Source organism: Solanum verrucosum, unplaced genomic scaffold (assembly GCF_900185275.1).
Source record: "Solanum verrucosum unplaced genomic scaffold, falcon-dt-bn FXZP01000257.1, whole genome shotgun sequence".
Taxonomy (NCBI): Eukaryota; Viridiplantae; Streptophyta; class Magnoliopsida; order Solanales; family Solanaceae; genus Solanum; species Solanum verrucosum.
This window is the reverse complement of record NW_026020539.1, coordinates 848,848-856,853: the sequence shown is the minus strand read 5'-3', so window position 1 is coordinate 856,853 and position 8,006 is coordinate 848,848. Positions and strand designations below refer to the sequence as shown.

The window sequence follows — 8,006 nt, the reverse complement described above, 5'->3', positions numbered from 1 at the left end:
ATATTCATCATATTATTTTAATATTTTATTAATTGGTTGATTTTATTTTTTTAAAGAGAAATCTCAGCAAAGTTAGTGATGCTTGTGATGTTGATAGTCATATGTCAATTTGTCGGTAAGACAATCAAAGTAGCATAAATAAGTGTCCACGTCACTTTCCAATTTCTTTTTTGGCAATAGTGAAACAAACACAGATCTCTTAAGAGCTGTGGTTTTTCCAATTTTAATTTAAGAAGTAAAGAGAATCGTAAATTTGAAGTAACACTAAACATAAATAATTGATAAAGACCTCTTGATTTATGTTGTCCCTAGAGCTTTCGTTTAATTATTCACCATTTGAAAAATGAGTCAAAATCATTTTCACTCCTAAAGTTTTCTTTTTAAATTCAAAGTTCCCCTCAAATTTGAATAGTAATCAAACTCCCTTCATTATCCTAATTAAATCTTTAAAATTCCTAGAACTTGTTCTGACGTTGTCTGCCACCAATGCTAGATGAGGTGCTATGTTTAGTCAGGTGACCTGCTAGAGCACTTGGTTGAGTCTGTTGAAGAACATCTCTACCCTTGCCTATAGCTGATGGGCAGTCCCTCAATTTGTGACCAGTCTTACCACATCCAAAATATCCACCAATAGAGGTGATACACTCTCCGAGAGGATTCTTACCACACTTCTGACACGCGGGAAAAGAACGTCTACTAGAAACATTGTCCTATGACTTAGAGCCTGGCACCATATCCTTGTTAAACTTAGGCACTAGAGCACTAGCAGAAGATGGGGTCGGGCCTAAATATTTCTGACTGAACTGAGAACGATTACTGCCTCTTGATCTTTGATGAGAGTAGTCCACACTATTTGTCTGAGTCTTGTTATCCCTAGCATTCTCCTCAAGCTTTTCCTCCTCAATCTTTTGGGCTTTTCATCAAACGGGAGATGTCCATCTCCTTGATCAACATAGCAGTTCTGTATTCCCTTACTACCATCTTAGAAACACCTACGACAAACTTACTTAATTAGGTCCTAGAGTCAGTCATCATAGTAGGAGCATACTTAGAGAGTTGGGTAAGCTTCAAGAAATACTCTTCCACCGTCATGTTTTCATGTCTCAAATTTATGAATTCTTAGACCTTAGTCTCTCTCATCTCTAGAGGAAAGAACCTGTGTAGAAAGTCACCCTTGAACTTGTCTCAATTTAGTGGGCCTGCATCAACAACCTTTCCTCCTTTCATTTCTTGAACCAAATCTAAGAAACTCCCTTTAACTGATAAGTAGCAAAATCTACATTCCCGATCGGAGTGACATCAATAATCTCAATGATCTTCTCAATAATTTGAATGAACTCTTATGGATCCTCGTCTACCGTAAAATCATGGAACTATGTAGGATTTATCCAAGTGAAATCTCAGACTCTAGTTCAGGTCATATTCACACTGGTTGACTGGGGCCATAACATATCGGTTGGTCTAGGTAGTCATAGCTTGGGCTAGCATTTGAAAAGAAGTCCAAAACTCGGCATGAGTGACCTATTCAATCAAAGGGTCAATTAGAGGCGGAGGTGATTGTTGCTCGTCATTCTGATTCCTTTAGATGTAAGCTCTTCTTGGAGGAATGATGTTGAAAATGTGTAGATCACGAGTTAGATGGAGACTTTATAGAGTTGAGCTTCATCGCACGATCAAGAATATGAAAGAACTTAAGTATATCCTAAAACGTTTCATAGCCTCTTATTTAAAAATATGGCGCGCTTCACACCCATGGACAAGACTCTACTTAATGTGGCTTTAAACACCCTAAGACACTTGAACCTAATTCTATGATACCAAGTTTTTTCACACCCCAAGATTATCCCCTAGACGCGGCACGATGCTTATAAAGCCTCTACTAACATGAGTTGCTAGGACAAACTCCTAGCTAACTCTAACATGTATGAAACTGAAAGTTAAATATTGAAAGAAAGATAAGGGTTGTCCTTGAGGAGATGAGGACTCACCATTGTTTTTGCTAGATGATCAGAGTTGGCACTAACCACAAGCAAGATTATGAGCATTGAAACCTATATTATCAAACAGTATAGGTAGAACGTATGCGATTAGTACTTGAACTATACTAAATATGAGGAAATGCATAAATAATGTGAAATATAAACATACTAAATATGTAAAACATGTTGATGCAATACCAAGTAAAAATAAGGGAAAATACATTAAAAAAAACCCTGAACTTGGCATGAAAACTTACTTTAGTACTTAAACTACACGGGTGTTTATATACCCCACCCTTAACATCTTTTATGTGAATTATTTTCAACCCTCCGAACACCAATCTTGTGCGCGTGTTATTACAGCTTAGAACGGCGGGTTAGTCATCTTTTAACATTTTTTTTAAAATTAAATTTGCCCCTCCAACAGTAATATCCGACCCATTACCCATTTGAAGAACAATCTTCACTTTTAATTTGAAGAACCTTAATTACCTCTTCTCCTTCACCAACCCAATCATCCAAAAAATGGTGACCTAATTCATTATTCTTTCTTGATTTTTCTCAAATCTTAGCTCTTCAAACCTAAAATTTGAATGTTTAAAGGAATTGTTCTTCAAAATGTAAGATTCAAACCTAAAAGTTGAATCTTTGAAGGAACTGTTCTTCAAAAAGTAAGATTCAAACCTATTCTTCTTCATCTATTATTTTGATTTTTCTTTCCTCCCTTTTTCTTATTTTCTGTTTTTTTTTCTTCAGAGTCTCGTTAATTCTTGCACAAAATTGTAGCACACAATGCGATCAATTAATTTGAAAAATCTTTGTATGGAAGAAGATGACTATACTACGAAGAAAAAAGTTTATTGTAATCATGGACTTGTGGTGCGTTTGAAAACATCTTGGACTTCAAATAACCCCGGAAGAAGATATTGGTCATGTCCTTATTATGGGGTAAAGATCATTTTTGTTTAAATTTTTTTAGCCGATTAAGAATTTGATTAACCACTAATTCCTTCATCCTTTTTTCATTATTGAAGGGTCTTAGATCTTGCAACTTTTGGTGTTGGAAGGATAAAGAAAATATTGATCCGAGGTCGAAATTTGTGATTCCTAAACTAATACAGAAATTGGGTGAGCTTGAGAATATAGTAGAATCCTCTCAAACCTCAGCCACTGCATTTGAATTGATTGAGGTTACTGAAGAAGTTGACAAGCCGGGAGATTTCAAACAAGATGATGATTGTCTAGGTATGAAATTGAAAATGTTGCAATAAGGGTTGAGAAGATGAAAGTAATGTAGAATAAATGGAGAAGAACATGGCAAAATGTGCTCTTTTTTGTTGTAGCTTGTTGTTGTGTTGTGGTTATAACTATAAGCTATTGGTCTGGGTGATATATATGAAGAAAGGTTCAATGAAGTTGCCTTAAGTTATTGATGTAGTGAGATCAATGTTGGTGTAGTGTAGCACTGTTTATGTTGTAATCAATTAGGTGCAAGACTCTTTTGTAATGAGTTCTTATTCTCTTAATGTAATTTGGTGGTTTGTGTATTTGTTTGTCTTTTATTTACAACTGCATTCGCTAAATTGCAGTCACAATTGCATAATTGTACACATAAAAGTAATGCAAAACTGGTTGCATAATTGTTTCGAAAAGAGACAGCTAAAATATCAAACTAATACAATCACAACTGCATAATTGTTTCAGAAACAAACATAGATCAAACTAATGCAGTCACAGCTGCAACATAATTGTTTCAAAAACAAACAGATCAAACTAATGCAGTCACAACTGCATAATTGTTCCAAAAACAGCTAAAATATCAAACTAAAGCAGTCTCCATATCAAATTCAGCAGCATTGGACCTTGTTCTCATTCTTTTGTTTTCTCTCATCTCTTGAAGACCTTGTTGAGTTACAGTAGCCTTTCCTTTCCATTTTAAGCCTGATCTTGGTTTATGATGCCCAAGATTTCCAATCACTATTGAAGAGTTCATAGGCATTCCTGGCTAGATTCACAAAAATATGTTGTCTTAGATGCTTCATAAGTTAAAATTGAAAAGTATGTAAATAATTAAGACAACTTACATTGTGGATTGTAAAACCACTTTGTGTATGTAGTATCCCCATTCCAACCATTCTTGGACTCTTCCCTACTCCAGTAGCACCAGGAACATCATTAGCAGTAGCAGCTACACCAGTTCCTCTTCCCCTTCCAGCTAAACTAGTTCCAGTTCCTCTTCCCCTTCCAGTGGCACCAGAACCATCAGCAGCAACACCAATCCCTGTTCCATTACCAGTTGCAGTTCCTCTTCCCCTTCCAGTAGCACTAGCCTATAACATAAGTTGATCAACAAAAATATTAGACTGATTAAGATGTAAATTAACAACTAAATGAATTACTATAAACATTACCTGTTTTGTAGAACCTTTTGGTCGACCTCTTCCTCTCTTTGTGCTTGATTGTGATTCAGTTGGTGCCCTAGAAGAACCAACACTTGACCTTGTTGAACTAGTCTCACATCCTCTCCCCTTTCCTCTTCCTCTGCCTACATTAGCTTGATTATTCAAATGACAACCCCTCTTATTATGACCCTTTGCATGACAAAGACTGCAGGTCATCTCAACACCTCTCTTGGACAATTTTCCTGTTTTGTTTTCATTCTGCTCCTTTCTCCTACACTTTCTAGGCCTTCCTGGTAGTGTTTTTATAACAGGTGGTATAACAGAAGGGTTGGTCGATTGTGGCCACATTTTCATGTTAGTAACTGGTTGAATGTACTGACTATAGACCTTGAGATAAGTCTCCTTGCTATACCAATGTGCAACATAGTTAATGGGCTCCAATATTGTAAAATGAAGTGCAGCTATAACATGGCAGCAAGGTATACCTCTTAGCATCCAAGATCTACAAGTACATGTTTGATTGCCTAGATTCACAACAAATGTGTTATCCCAGCTGTCTTTAATCTCAAAACCATATTCACCATTCCATTCAAGGTTACACTTCATTGACTTTGTTGTGTTCTCTGTCAATACCTTTAGGGCCGTTTGTTATCCAAGTATCACAGAATTCCCTCAATTGTCCTACTCTTCTCATTACTTTGATCTTTATTTCTTCAAGCATTGTGATGATAGTTTTGTGTCTTGGCCCCAAAATCCACGAATTAAACCTTTCAGCCATGTTGTTGTCAACACTATCACAACAGCTGAAAAACTTAAAGTATAATTTAGATCACCTCTCTATATTGTACCACAATAAGTCATCACATATTCCAGTGCCTAACTTCTCCATATGATCCAAATTTCTTTTCAATTCTTGTTCATATGTAGATTTGGCACATCTCCAAAAACAATTTCTTCTTTCAATGTCTTTCCAATTCTTAGACCAGTTGGCTAGAACATGTCTTGCACACATTCTTTGTTCTGCATTTGGCAGAAGATCTTGAATAGCTTTGTCAAGACCCTTTAAACAACAACATTTAGAATAACATGAGATCTAACTTAATGGATAAATGAAAAAGAAAATAAAAATACCTTCTGCATATCAGTAATGGTTGTCAATTCTATTCCATCTCCTAACTCAAGATCATGTCTTACAAGCTTGATAAACCATTTTCAAGTGAATGTGTTTTCAACCTCAACAACTGCCCATGCTAGTGGTAGCATTTGGTTGTTCCCATCCTTACAAACAGCCACAAGTAATTGACCTCTAGAAACACCTTTCAAGAAGCAACCATCAAATCATATACATCTTCTAGCTCCAACTTTGAATGTCTTCTTTAAAGCATCAAAGCATATGTAAAATGATTGAAACATTTTTCTACCACCTTCAAAATTTTCTTCACTAAGTCTCACCACACATATGCTGCCTGGATTAGTCTTTAAGAGCTTATCTCTATAATCTAAAATGCTTTTAAACTCCTCCACATGATCACCAATAATTTGTTTCAACACAATGTTTCTAGATTTCCTTGCTACAGTCCTCCCTACATACACATTCAACTCTTTCTTCACTAAAATTTGAAACTGAAAAACTCTAATGCCAAGCTCAGAAATAATTTTGTCCTTGTACCTTTCTGATAAGTACTTTGAATTCACCAATTTATTTTTGGTTGTGCCATTGCATTTATGTACTGGATTATAATTCTTCACCACAAAATCTCTTGTTCTTGAATCAATACTTCCAAACAACAACCATGGACAACCAGTTGTACACTTTACCCTCACCCTAGTTGCATCATTAATATATTTATCTAATTCAACATGTTCTTGAACTGCATATCTAGTAATAGCTTCTCTAAACTGCTTAACACTTTCAGAAGCAAGACCAGTCTCCCATACTATTAACTGATAGGTAGGATCAAATACAACTTTCTTTTTATTTCTTTTTGCTCTTCTTGCTTTTGTTTGTCTTCTTGTAGGTTGTTCAACCTCATCTTCCTCATTAACATTTTTATCAGTATCTATTTCAAAACTAACAACTTCATCTGATCAAAGTAGGGCTCATCTCCAGCTATTTTACCCTCAAAGGTAGTTTGTTTCTTGGATAAATATTCATCATATACCAAATCAACTCCTTTCTTTCCTAAATCAACTTCTTTAGATCTAGGGCCCTTTTCTTTTCTCTTTTCTATTTTAGCAGCCATTTTCTCTTTCTTAAGATTTATAACCTCCTCATGAACATCACAACCATACTCATCTTACAAATCTGCATTGTCTAAATCATTACTTGCTTCTGTTTCACTTTCCCAATCAGACCCAACTTCTGGAATATCAGATGCAGCAGCAGCAGAAGAAGTACCACCCAAGTCTTCTCCAACACTAACAGAAGCCCTACCCAAGTCCTCTGCAACACCAGCAGAAGCCCTACCCAAGTCCTCTCCAACACTAGCAAAAGTCCTACCCAACACTTCACCCAACTCTTCACCCACAATAGGTTTTTCAGGTTGTGCAAGTTGTGCAGCCTCTTCAAATCCTAAACCTTCACTACCCTCAAAAGTTTGACTAGATTCCTTATCAAAAGTAGCATTAGATTCCCCACCCACATCATTTAGATATCCAATTTCGGGGGGGGAGGGGCACAACAGCTTCTTCAACTAAATGAGTCACATAAAGTTCAACAATATCTCCACTTTTTAATTGATGTACAATACCCATAATATCCCTATCACTTTTAACTTCAACAACACGTCGACATTTAGGCGATTTAATATAAACAACACAAGCAGAACAGTTATAGCCAATTTCTTTAACTATATCAACAAATTCAAAGTAGGACAATTTATCAACATCTACATCAAAACAATCAGTGACAATACCTCCTTCATACTTAATACGGGGTTTTTGTTGTAGTTTTCCACCATGGTGAAACCTTAAGGTAACGTACACATCCGTCGTCAAACTGAAAAGATAAAAAAAATTAAGTTTTACCAAAACCCTAAACTCGATCAAATGTTACAACCATCTAAATGAAGATTACTAACCTGGTAACTTTGTTTCTTCACACAAATCCTTTGTTTCTTCACGAAAACCCTAAACTCAGCAAATCCTTCACGCTAATGACTTGTTATTCTTTAGATTAGGTCTTTAGATTTGAGAGAGATTTAGGGATATCTGTTTAAAAAAGGGTCGGGTTGTATTTTGGGAACGGGTGGATTATATAAAATGGGTAAGATATTTTTAAAACTCTTAGCGACGTGGACCAATGAAAATGCGCGTGTCTAACAATGCCCAGCCTTCAATTGGGCTGGTGTTCGGAAGGTTGAAAATAATTCACATAAAAGATGTTAAGGGGGGTATATAAACACCCGTGTAGTTTAAGTACTAAAGTAAGTTTTTGTGCCATGTTCAGGAGGTTTTTTATGTATTTTCCCTAAAAATAACATGAAAGTTGAAATTTACTTATCTAAATACTTATATACAAGAAGGTCATGCAATATCTAAAAATTCTTACTGTGAGAGATACTAAAACTGACATAAACCATGAGAGCTACTACAAATAATTTCTAGATTACTTTAATAATTGACC

At 35.7% G+C, this 8,006-nt stretch overlaps 1 pseudogene; it reads right to left on the bottom strand.

Moving 5' to 3' along the window:
* Positions 1 to 3,696: 3,696 nt before the first annotated feature.
* Positions 3,697 to 4,987, bottom strand: LOC125809979 (uncharacterized; annotated as a pseudogene).
* Positions 4,988 to 8,006: the final 3,019 nt, after the last annotated feature.